This window comes from Theropithecus gelada, chromosome 5 (genome assembly GCF_003255815.1).
Source record: "Theropithecus gelada isolate Dixy chromosome 5, Tgel_1.0, whole genome shotgun sequence".
Classification (NCBI taxonomy): Eukaryota; Metazoa; Chordata; class Mammalia; order Primates; family Cercopithecidae; genus Theropithecus; species Theropithecus gelada.
In genome coordinates, this window is record NC_037672.1 from 147,999,194 (window position 1) to 148,010,075 (window position 10,882).

Genomic DNA, 10,882 nt, shown 5'->3' on the forward strand with positions numbered 1-10,882 from the left:
GTACTAGCCAAAACATACCTTTTAAGACATAAAATATTAATGCAGTACTTGGTGTAGTTGATAAGGTGGTAGACCAGTTGGTTGATTTGTCTTTTCTATTTTTCCCTTCTCTATTTGGCTCTTAAATAGGTAGACCATTTGCAGTGTTCTCTTATGACAGTAAAATAATGCTATTAGACTGCAATGAAATGTTGCACCACCACACCACCCTGCCTTTGCAATCTATATAAGTCCATGTCACTAGAATGACTGTTGGCATTTATCAGCTAAGTTCTGAATGGCTTGTGCAGTTGAGGTCTCTGAGAGGTCAGTGCATCACCTTAAAGTGGTAGGTTTCCATTTCCATCAGTAGGATAAAGGTCGGAGTTCACACAAGAAATGAGACACCAGGAGGTTGACTTTAAGCAGACACGAAAGGAGATTACTTTTCCTAGCCCTCATTCTCTGGGGTTTGAATGCTAAATTACTTACTAGTACTCTAAGTAAAGAGAGAAAGATAACTTCTGTCATGTGGTAGCATGCTTGGAACATTCCCTCTTGGAATACAATCTACCTGGAGAAGCCACATGGAGAACAAATGAGCCCCATCAGTTAACAGCCCCAGCTGAATTCCCAGTCAACAACCAGCTACCTGCCATGACATGAGTAAGTCATCTTGAATATTCCAGCCTTCAGATAACAGCAGCCCTAGCTGTTGGGGGTGCAGAATTGAACATGGGTCTAGTTAATCTACACAGAGTCTTGGGTTGTTTCCATATAGAAGAGATATAAAGCCAAAACATCAGGTGAAAGAGATTATCTAGTTTTATTCCTGACCATGTTACTTCGTTGGGGGGGGTTGGGCGGGAACCATATTCCTTTTGTTTGTTCAGAGTAAAAAGTTTTAAAATGTTCCAGCCTGGTCACAGCTATGCTGAAATCCAAAGTACTCATAATTGGGCCTGCATGTTAAAGAGGGTGAGGTGATACCCCTGTATTTAGCCAGAGATTTTCAAGGGAAAGGGGAATTTTGTGGGGTCATGTTTGGGGTTATAAGGTCCACAAGGAATTTTCCAAGGAGGTTTTTCCCTTTGTTGCTAACTGAGAAGACCTGGGTTTAATTTTATTAAAGGAAATATCCATTTCCTTACAGAAACGCCATATGATTATCTTTGCTAAGAAATATGTACAAGTTCAACTCCACTAATAAAGGAATGTAAATTAAGATAGTTTGAGATAACATCGTTGCCTCTCTCATTGCAAATATTTATAGTATCCAGTGTTGGCAAAGGGGAAATGAACACTCTTATTTACTGCAAATGTACAACATCACTGAGAGGCATTAATACACTGCACTTCCACTCTTTTTTTTTTTTTTTTTTTTGAGACAGAGTCTTGCTCTGTCACCCAGGCTGGAGTGCAATGGCATGATCTCAGCTCACTGCAAGCTCCGCCTCCCAAGTTCACGCCATTCTCCTGCCTCAGCCTCCCGAGTAGCTGGGACTATAGGCGCACACCGCCATGCCCAGCTAATTTTTTTGTATTTTTAGTAGAGACGAGATTTCACCGTGTTAGCCAGAATGGTCTCGATCTCCTGACCTCATGATCTGCCTGCCTGGGCCTCCCAAAGTGCTGGGATTACAGCCGTGAGCCACTGCACCCGGCTGCACTTCCATTCTTAAGGTATATTCCAGGCATAACCAGGTAGCTGAAAGATACAATTAAAATCACTTTCATTTTATAATTATTTATAATTTCAAAAACTTAGAAACAATCTAAATGTCTAATACACACAAAGAGAAGTTGTACATTCTGGTCCTTCCATACAGTGGGCATTGGAGGTAGTTAATGGACATAGAAAAGTTTCATGACGTATTCAATCAAGGGACTCAGCCTAGCCAACATGGTGAAACCCCGTCTCTACTAAAAATACAAAAATTAGCCATGGGTAGTGGCACACACCTGTAATCCCAGCTACTTGGGAAGCTGAGGCAGGAGAATCACTTGAATTGGGGAGGCGGATGTTGCAGTGAGCCAAGATTGTGCCACTGTACTCCAGCCTGGGCAACACAGCAAGACTGTCTCTAAATAAATAAAGGGACTCTTCTTCAAGTGATGTGCCATTGATAATGTGGTACCAAATAGGACCAAAAAATATTTAAAGCAAAAAGAAATTCACTCACTCACTTAAGTCATTCCAGAAAACATTTGTTTAGCATTCTAATGTAGCAGGCGTTGCATTAGACATTTAGGTTAAGAAGTAAAAAATTCAGTCCCTGCCTTAAGGACTCAATTCAGTATGTTAAGCCTATGAAAACCTAAAAGACAGACTTTCAAGAGAAGGTGATACCAGACATGAATTTTAAGGAATAACTAGGAATAAGCCAGATGAAAAATTTGGGGAAGGTTATTCCAGGATATGAAGTCCCCAGAATGGTTGAACATTTTAACCTTAGAAGACAACTGAATTCAATATGACTCTTAAATAATTAGGTTGTTCTTCTAGATAGAACTATAGAGCATTAAAAAGGTTGCTCTGTTTATATGTGTTGAAAAATGCATGCTATCACCCCCACTTAGGTTACACTCTTTATTTTTTATTTTATTTATTTATTTTTGAGACAGTCTCCCTCAGTTGCCCAGGCTGGAGTGCAGTGGCGCCATCTCAGCTTACTGCAGCCTCCACCTTCCGGGTTCAAGCAAATCTCATGCCTCAGCCTCCCAAGTAGCTGGGATTACAAGTGGGCACCACCATGCCCAGCTAATTTTTTTTTTGTATTTTTAGCAGAGATAGGGTTTCATTATGTTGGCCAGGCTGGTCTCGAACTCCTGACCTCAAGTGATCTGCCTGCCTCAGCCTCCCAAAGTGCTGGAATTACAGGGATGAGCCACTGGGCCCAGCCACACTCTCTTTATAGGCACTCTTCCCTCCCCCTGCCACCCCATTAGAGACGAGAGTCTTGCCGTGCTGCTCAGGGTGGTCTCAAACTCCTGGCCTCAAGCGATCCTCCCACTTCGGCTTCCCAAAGTGCTTGGAACTGTGTAAGTCACGACAGCAGCCTATAGGCACTTTTTATGTATAAAGAACCTGAGTTTGGGTAACTCCGATCCCATGACATTAAATAGTATTGTGATTACTTAAAATCTCAACATAATGTTTTTTACCCTTGCACAAAGGAGAAATGGAACTGACCCTGTGCTTACACAATAGGCTGCAGAAAACAGATCATCTCGAATACTTGGTTTTTTTAATGAATGAAAATTATGTGGCTGGGCATGGTGGCTCACACCTGTAATCCCAATACGTTGGGACGCTGAGGCCAGCAGATCACGAGGTCAGGTGTTCGAGACCAGCCTGACCAACATGGCAAACCCCGAGGTTTCTACTAAATTAGCTGGGTGTGGTGGTGGGTTCCTGTAATCCCAGCTACTTGGGAGGCTGAGGCAGGAGAATGGCTTGAACCCTGGAGGCAGAGGTTGCAGTGAGCTGAGATCGCGCCTCTGCACTCCAGCCTAGGAGACAGAGCGAGACTGCGTCTCAAAAAAACAAACAAACAACAACAACAACAACAACAAAATATGTTAGCGTAATGAAGACCCCATGCCAAAATTATAATTGTTACATGAAAATGGTGAGTGATCACTCTCTCCCCAGCAGGGCCTAGGCCGCCACAGCTGAGAGACAGACACTCATGGCGAATGGGACCGCTCTTCTCATTCTGCCTTCCTTCGGGCCCCCTAGTCTCTCCTCCCCGCCCATGGGAGGTACATGGGAGGCAAGGGTGCAGAATCTGGTCCAACATCTCTGCCCCCGTCCTCTGTCTCATGGCGTCGGTGGGGTGGGGGGGAGTCCTCTGATCCAGTTTATTCATTTATTTTTATTTTTAAAAATGTTGGGGCCAGGCGCGGTGGCTCATCCCTGTAATCCCAGCACTTTGGGAGGCCGAGACGGGCGAATCACCTGAGGTAAGGAGTTTGAGACCAGCCTGGCCAACGTGGAGAAGCCCTGCCTCTACTAAAAATACAAAATTAGCCAGGTGTGGTGGCGCATGCCTGTAATCCCAGGACGGAGGCTGAGGCAGGAGAATCGCTTGAACCCAGGAGGCGGAGGTCGCAGTGAGCCGAGATCGCGCCATTGCACTCCAGCCTGGGCAACAAGAGAGAAACTCCGTCCAAGAATAAATAAATAAATAAATAAATAAATAAATAAATAAATAGGCAGGACACAGTGGCTCACACTTGTAATCCCAGCACTTTGGGAGGACAAGGCGGGTGGGTCACCTGAGGTCAAGAGTTCAAGACCAGCCTGGCCAACATGGTGAAACCCCAGCTCTACCAAAAATACAAAAATTAGCAGGGCGTGGTGGCACATGTCTGTAATCCCAGCTACTAGGGAGTCTGAGGAAGGAGAATTGCTTGAACCTAGTAGGCAGAGGTTGCAGTGAGCCCAGATCTCACCACTGCACTCCAGCCTGGGCGACAGAGTGAGACTCCAGCTTAAAAAAATAATAATAATTTTGTTTTCAAAAAACAGAAAAGGGAAAAAAAAAAAAAGGTGAGTCTGGGAATGGCAAGCAGGTTGTTAATGGGACTTGACTAGAGATGAAGCTAGAGGCCAGACGAGGCAGCTCACGCCTGTAATCTAAGCACTTTGAGAGGCTGAGGTGGGCAGATGGCTTGAACCCAGGACAGCCTGGGCAACATGGCAAAACCCTGTCTAAAAAAAAAAAAAAAAGCCCAGCATAGGGTCACATGTCTGTAGTCCCAGCTACTGAGTACTCGAGAGGCTGAGGTGGGAGGACAGCTTAAGCCTGGGAAGTCTAGGCTGCAGTGAGCCATGAAGGCGCCACTGCACTCCAGCCTGGGTGACACGAGACCCTGTCTCAAAAAAAAGAGAGATGAGGCTAGAGAGGTGGGAGGGACCACTGTAAACCTGGCTTTGGACTTCCAGACTGGACTCTACCCTGAAGGCAACCTGCTGCCTTTAAAGGATTTCAATCAATAACATAACAGGATTTCACTGGCCCCTTAAGAAAATCCCGGCCGGTCGGGGTGGCTCACGCCTGTAATCCCAACACTTTGGGGGGCCAAGGCAGGCAGATCACCTGAGGTCGGGAGTTCGAGACCAGCCTGACCAACATGGAGAAACCTTGTCTCTATTAAAAATACAAAAAATTAGCTGGGCGTGATGGCGCATGCCTTTAATTCCAGCTACTCAGGAGGCTGAGGCAGGAGAATCGCTTGAACCTGGGAGGTGGAGGTTGTGGTGAGCCGAGATCGCGCCATTGCACTCCAGCCTGGGCAACAAGGGCGAAACTCTGTCTCAAAAAAAGAAAATTACTAGCAGCTACCCAAGCCCCACTATATATTTGGGTAGAATCATCCATTATACAGAACTGATGGAGTGCAGTGTTTACATTATTCTGTAATTTGGATTTTAAAGATGAAAAATTGTGTGGGATGAGATGATTAACATATTTTCATTGCAGAAGGAGGCTTAGTTTTAGGCTTTTTTCCTCAGAATGTTGAGAAACCAAAGATTAAGAAAAATGTCATCTTGGGCCAGATGCGGTGGCTCACACTTGTAATCCCAACACTTTGGGAGGACAAGGCAGGTGGGTCACCTGAGGTCAGGAGTTCAAGACCAGCCTGGCCAACATGGTGAAATCCCAGCTCTACTAAAAATACAAAACTTGTATTTTTAGATACACTATCTTTAGTGAGGAGCTGTGTATAAGTATTATTTAACTGTTAAGCAAATACTTGAAACATATTTGGAAGATTCATGTTGCTGTGTGTGGCACATCATCCTACGAAACTGGTGTGACACAGTCCTAGAAAAATATATGGTTGCCTTTGTCATACATGCAGCCAGCCTCAAATATAGAAAATGACATCTTGAAGCTGTAATTCCCCAATTCTGTGGGTCTTAATCTTGAGTCATTAGATTCACCTGGAACCTTAAGCATCACCTGATAGAGTTTATAAATGCTAATACCTGATAGGTGCAGCACCAACATAATACGCATGGAGGTCTTGGAATCATTTACCAAGAAGGTCCTGAGCACAGAAGTTGGTGAGATGGCAAAGCAATATATGGAGAAAAGCCTTTTGGTTCCAGACCATGTGATCACACGCCTAATGATGTCCAAGCTGGAGAATAGGCCTGGCCAGCACTGGCTCCTCGATGGTTTTCCTAGGACATTAGGACAAGCCGAAGCCCTGGACAAAATCTGTGAAGTGGATCTAGTGATCAGTTTGAACATTTCATTTGAAACACTTAAAGATCATCTCAGCCGCCATTGGATTCACCCTCCTAGCGGAAGGGTATATAACCTGGGCTTCAATCCACCTCATGTATATGGTATTGATGATGTCACTGGTGAACCATCAGTCCAGCAGGAGGATGATAAACCTGAAGCAGTTGCTGCCAGGCTAAGACAGTACAAAGACGTGGCAAAGCCAGTCATTGAATTACACAAAAGCCAAGGAGTGTTCCACCAATATTCTTCTGGGACGGAGACGAACAAGATCTGGCCCTACGTTTATGCACTTTTCTCGAACAAGATCACACCTATTCAGTCAAAAGATGCATATCGACCCTGCCCAGTGGAAGAACCAGGAAGATGTGGTCGTCCATTCAATTGAGTGTGTAGTATTGATGCTGTGTCCAAATTAGAAGCTAGCTGAGGTAGCTTGCAGCATCTTTTCTAGTTGAAATGGCAAACTGATAGGAAAACAAATGAGTAGCAAGAGTTCACGAAGAGGCCCTCCTCTGCCTTTCAAAAGGAAGGTCACCTACACATGTTTAAGGTGTCTCTGCACATGTCTCAAGCCCTTCACAAGAAAGCAAGTACAGTGTGGGAATCCTCAAAAACCATGAGAAGTCTAAGTATTTAGCTACATAAATGTTGTAAGATCATATCTTATGTATAGAAGTAATAAGATCGTTGGAATTACTGGACAAATTGAATAGTTAAGGTTTCTATTCAGGACAATAAAGTGTATTTTGAAAGTGTTGCTAACTATTGATGCTGACAGGGTCTCACTCCTATGAGTGACCCAAACATATTATAAATAGGTGGTAAAGGGAATGCAGCCGGTGGGGTTGAGCAGAATGTTATACTAGCTGTGCCTGGACTGAGTATAACAGCTTTATGATTATGGGAAAACAAAATCTTTATTTTTTTTTCTGTTCCAAAGATTCATCCTATGGGGTGGCCATAAAGTATAGAATTAGACACTAATATTTTGTCATTCATTATAACATAATATCAATAAACCATTTGTTAAAATAAAAAAATAAAAAAATAAATGCTAATACCCAAGTCGATCACATCAGAATTTCAACTGGGACCCAGACAGATATCAGATATCAGTGTTTTTTGTTTTGTTTTTTTTTTAATATAGCTTTCTAGGTAACTCTTTTTTTTTTTTTTTTTTTTTTTTTGAGACGGAGTCTTGCTCAGCCGCCCAAGCTAGAGTGCAGTAGTATGATCTCGGCTCACTGCAACCACCGTCTCCCAGATTCAAGTGATTCTCCCATCTCAGCCTCTGAGTAGCTGGGATTACAGGAACCCACCATCATGCCTAGTTAATGCTTGTATTTTAATAGAGACAGGGTTTCACCATGTTGGCCAGGTTCGTCTTGAACTCCTGACCTCAGGTGATCCGCCCACCTCAGCCGCCCAAAGTGCTAAGATTACAGATGTGAGCCACTGCACCCAGCCAAAGTTTATTTCTAAATCAAAATGTGGTTAGTAGGGCACGGTGCTCACATTTGTAATCCCAGCATTTGGGGAGGCCAATATAGGTGGATCCCTTGAGGCCAGGAGTTCAAGACCAGCCTGGCCAACATGGTGAAACCCTGTCGCTACAAAAAATCCAAAAAATAGCTGGGGCTGGGGGCAGTGGCTCACGTCTGTAATCCCAGCACTTTGGCAGGCAGAGGTGGACGGATCCACCTGAGGTCAGGAATTTGAGACCAGCCTGGCAAACACGGTAAAACCTCATCTCTACTAAAAATGCAAAAATTAGCCAGGTATGGCCGCACATGCCTGTAAATCCCAGCTACTCGGCAGGCTGAGGCAGGAGAATCACTCAAACCGGGGAGGCGGAGGTTGCAGTGAGGCAAGATCAGGCTGCTGCACTCCAGCCTGGGCAACAGAGTAAGACTCTGTCTCAAAAAAATAAATAAATAAAATAAAATAGAATAAAATAAAATTATCCAGGCATGGTGGCGCACCCTGGTAATCCCAGCTACTCATGAGGCTGAGACACAAGAATCACTAGAAGCCAGGAGGCGGAGGCTGCAGTGAGCTGAGATCTCGCCACTGCACCTCAGCCTGGGTGACACAGCAAGACTCTGCAAAAAAAAAAAAAAAGAAAAGAAAAGAAAAAAGGTGTGGTTAGTAAACAAGAAATTATCATTTAGGAAAATGTACTCTAATTTCCAGAATCTAAATGAGATTAATGGAAGTTCCATGATCAGCAACTACAGAAAAAATTATATTATGTTGTACAGTAAAATTAGAAGGTCTTTATTCCTCTGCTAAATTAAACCTTTTAAAATAGGTTGTTAGATCATTTTACTTAAGTGTTTAAGCTTTACAAAATATATATTTCACTTATGTCATTTTAACTAGTTGAGAAAAATCTGATGCAGAAAGTAACACATAGCAGTACTGATCTAGTTTTAGTTCCATGAGTCATAATCGTAGAAGCTCGGAAGACGAAAAAAAGAGAGAGAGAGAGAGAGAAAATCTATTGAATTGAGGCCCTGGAAAAATGAGGTAAGACTAACTTAAATGGAAACAAGTTTGGTAAGCCACCTCCAGACTATGGTACACGTTTATTACATTCAGCCTTTGTGTTGTGTTCTTTACAGATGGATGAGAATTAAGAAAAGAATATAGGCTGGGCGCGGTGGCTCACGCCTGTAATCCCAGCACTTTGGGAGGCCGAGGAAGGCAGATCACCTGAGGTCAGGAGTTCGAGATCAGCCTGACCAATATGATGAAACCCCGTCTCTACTAAAAATACAAAAATTAGCCAAGCGTGGTGGCATGTGCCTGTAATCCCAGCTACTTGGGAGGCTGAGACAGAAGAATCCCTTGAACCTGGGAGGCAGAGGTTGCAGTGAACCGAGATCGCGCCATTGCACTCCAGCCTGGGCAACAAGAGCAAAACTCTGTCTCAAAAAAAAAAAAAAAAAATGTAATTTTCCTCTTTTTCTAATTCTCCCTCAGCCATTATTAACCAATAACCAAGGTGGTAGCATACAAGGTGAACAGAACAATTGAGCATATTACTGTTCTTTTCCTTTTTTTTTTTTTTAAGTTCCCAAACATTTGACTGTTAAATATTTGGAAACCAAAGTGAATTCACTTTTTTTTGGTACTGCTAATTTAATTTGGAATTGTGATAATTCAGCAAGCTAGGTAAATATTACCCTTGCAATAGGAAGAATGAAAGAAGACCACAGCCATATCCCCTAAGGTTTCAATTCCAAATGCAGAGATGAGTGCAACTGCCTGGCTGGTGTGAAGAACAGATGGTGACCAGGCAAGAATAAAAGCAAAGAGACCGTTTAAGACAACACTTAAATAGTCTAAGCAAGGTGGAGGCTGAAAAGAAAAAGAAAAGGATTCAAGATATATTTTGTTGAGCGCCGTGGCTCACACCTGTAATCTCAGCAATTTGGGAGGCAGAGGTGGGCGGATCGCTTGAACTCACAAGTTCAAGACCAGCCTGGGCAACATGGTGAAACCCCCGTCTCTACAAAAAAAAAATACAAAAATTAGCCGGGCATGATGGTGCTAGCCGGTAGTCCCAGCTACTCAGGAGGCTAAGGTGGGAGAATCACCTGAACCCAGGAGGTCGAGGCTGCAGTCAGTCAAGATGGTGACACTGCACTCAAGGCTGGGCAACAGAGTGAAAACCTGTCTCAAAAAAAAAAAAAAGAAAGAAAAGAAAAGAGCACCAGGCCGGGCGCGGTGGCTCAAGCCTGTAATCCCAGCACTTTGGGAGGCCGAGACGGGCGGATCACGAGGTCAGGAGATCGAGACCATCCTGGCTAACACGGTGAAACCCCGTCTCTACTAAAAAATACAAAAAACTAGCCGGGCGAGGTGGCAGGCGCCTGTAGTCCCAGCTACTCCGGAGGCTGAGGCAGGAGAATGGCGTAAACCCGGGAGGCGGAGCTTGCAGTGAGCTGAGATCCGGCCACTGCACTCCAGCCCGGGCGACAGAGCAAGACTCCGTCTCAAAAAAAAAAAAAAAAAAAAAAAAAAACGAAAAGAGCACCAATGGGATCTGTTACTGTATTGGAAATGAGGGAGTGAGGAAGAGTGAAAAGGAAGGAACAAAAGATAGCTTCTAGGTTTTTGACTTGAGCAAGTGGGGAGAATACACCAGTGACTGAGGTGTTCCTGACGGGAGTTGAGCTAGAAGAGGACAAGCAGTGAAATCAAGGAGCAGCTTCGCTTGCTTACCACTGACCAGGCTCTGGAAGGCATTTTAAATTTCTTTATCTCTGTGTTAGATGGTAAAGAGGAGACTCAAGACCAAGCCTGGGGCTCTTTGAAAGGTAAATAGGGGTGCTCAGAGGAGAAGGAACTAGGAGATTGAGAAAAGAGGGGCCAATGTGATAGACAGAAAATAGGAATGTGAAGTTAGGGAAGCCAAGGAGGAAAGTGACTCAAGCAGGAGGAAAATGATCAGGATGTGATTGTGCTTACTCATGTCCCTGGTGAGTATGATAATTGCTAATGGAAAGTTATGAGACATATCTGTACTGGTGACTGCACCTGGGAAAGAGCATGTATTTGTGCTACAGCGACATTCACATGCTCAGTTTTCCCCTCCACCTTTCCCCACAAAATGTTCGTTATATGTCAGGAAA

The 10,882-nt window shown here is 43.9% G+C and overlaps 1 pseudogene; it reads left to right on the forward strand.

Moving 5' to 3' along the window:
- The first annotated feature begins 6,048 nt into the window (after positions 1-6,048).
- Positions 6,049-6,627, forward strand: LOC112624380 (annotated as a pseudogene).
- Positions 6,628-10,882: the final 4,255 nt, after the last annotated feature.